The following is a 1588-nucleotide window of genomic DNA, read 5'->3' as shown; positions in this document are numbered from 1 at the left end:
CTACTGGGTATATACCCCCAAAACTCAGAAACATTGATACGTAAAGACACATGCAGCCCCATGTTCATTGCAGCATTGTTCACAGTGGCCAAGACATGGAAACAACCAAAAAGCCCATCAATAGATGACTGGATAAAGATGTGGCACATATACACTATGGAATATGACTCAGCCATAAGAAATGATGACATCAGATCATTTACAGCAAAATGGTGGGATCTTGATAACATTATACAAGTGAAATAAGTAAATCAGAAAAAACCAGGAACTGCATTATTCCATACGAAGGTGGGACATAAAAGTGAGACTAAGAGACATTGATAAGAGTGTGGTGGTTACGGGGGGGGGGGGGAGGGTGGAGAGGGAGAGGGAAAGGGGGACGGGGAGGGGCACAAAGAAAACTAGATAGAAGGTGACAGAGGACAATCTGACTTTGGGTGATGGGTATGCAACATAATTGAACGACAAGATAACCTGGACTTGTTATCTTTGAATATATGTATCCTGATTTATTGATGTCGCCCCATTAAAAAAATAAAATTATTATTAAAAAAAAAGAAAAAAAAAGATTTACCAAGGACATCAGATAGGACCAGGCTGACTGAGCCTGTGCTATATCAGAAAGAACTTGCAGAGGAGGTGTTTCTGCTGCTGAATCCCCTCCTCCCACTCATTGTCACGTCAGTGATCAAGGCCACAAACCAAGATATGCTACTCCACCCCTAGCCCTTATATCTGATACTCCTTCCCACAGCTCAAGGCTGACCCCCTTTGTTGGTCTCAGCCCGCCTGTACCCAGGCCTTTTTATTTATTTATTTATTTTAAAGATTTTATTTATTCATTTTAGAAAAGGTGGGAGAGAGGGAGGGGAGGAGCAGGAAGCATCAACTCCCATATGTGCCTTGACCAGGCAAGCCCAGGGTTTCGAACCAGCGACCTCAGCATTCCAGGTCGGCGCTTTATCCACTGCGCCACCACAGGTCAGGCTATACCCAGGCCTTTTTAAAATAAACTTTCCTTTTGGAACCCACTAGCCTTATGTTTTTGGTTTGTCCCACAATTTCCGCCTTTTATATATATCTTTACAAATAAGTGTTTTTTAAATTTTCAGGTAGATACCAGAAGAGGGAACGCTCAGTCTATGGTAACTCTGTCCTTAATTTTTTGAGCAACTGCCATAATGTTTTCTATATATTTGTACCAGTTTACATTCCCACCAGTAGAGAATGAGGATTCCTCTTCCTCCTCTCCAACACTTATTACCTGTCTTGTTGATAAAAGACATTCTAAGAGGTCTGAGGTAGTCTCTCATTGTAGTTTCATTTTGCATTTACCTAATAGCTGATGAAGTTAGGCATCTTTTCATATATCTGTTGGCCATTTGTATATCTTGGGTGAAGTGTCTGTTCAAGTCCTCTGTCCATTTTTTTTAATTGGATTGTTTTTTGTTATTACCGAGTTGTATGTTTTGTTTTTTTACATATTTTGGATATTAACCCCTTATTGGAGGTGGTGTTTGCAAATATCTTCTCCCAATGTGTTGGTTCCCTTTATGTTTTGTTGATGGTTTCTTTTGCTGAGCAGAAT

Source organism: Saccopteryx bilineata, chromosome 6 (genome assembly GCF_036850765.1).
Source record: "Saccopteryx bilineata isolate mSacBil1 chromosome 6, mSacBil1_pri_phased_curated, whole genome shotgun sequence".
In the NCBI taxonomy this organism is placed as follows: Eukaryota; Metazoa; Chordata; class Mammalia; order Chiroptera; family Emballonuridae; genus Saccopteryx; species Saccopteryx bilineata.
Note: the sequence above shows the minus strand (reverse complement) of the source record.